Here is a 537-nt window from a genome sequence, read left to right as displayed (position 1 = left end):
AGGAATGACAGCTGTGGAAGTTTAGGTGTAATGTCTTCCGAAGGAGGATCAACCACGGTAGGATTTTATTTGCATTTGAAGAGGTAGTAGATACACTGAATTGTCTGAAAGGAATATAGTTTGTTAAATTGTCTTCTCTCATGTGATTTCTAGTTAAATAGTACCTTTGGCTAATCACCACAATTTTTCTTATTTAGTAAAACTAAAACGTTATTTTAGTTCTTCTTTAGTGTTTAATATATTTGTTAAGTTTATCCAGTTTTTTGTAGTGCTAACATTTTTATGTTTTAAATAAAATTTGTTGCCTTCTTATAAACAATGGACCATTATATAAGAATGTAAAGAATTAAATATATATATATATTTGGAGAGGTTTTTCGCTATAGGGCGCGTGCGCTTGCCAGACAGACAGAGAGAGACATAGAGACAGAAAGCAAGAAATCCACCCCCCAGGGGGGATGGTCACGCCGCAATCCCTTCTCCTCCATTCTCCTCTCGGGATCCTGGGCATGCACACACACGTGCCCGGCGTGAGTT

The sequence above is a fragment of the Tupaia chinensis genome, unplaced genomic scaffold (genome assembly GCF_000334495.1).
Source record: "Tupaia chinensis unplaced genomic scaffold, TupChi_1.0 Scaffold000396_1, whole genome shotgun sequence".
NCBI lineage: Eukaryota > Metazoa > Chordata > Mammalia > Scandentia > Tupaiidae > Tupaia > Tupaia belangeri.
This window is presented reverse-complemented; position numbering follows the sequence as displayed.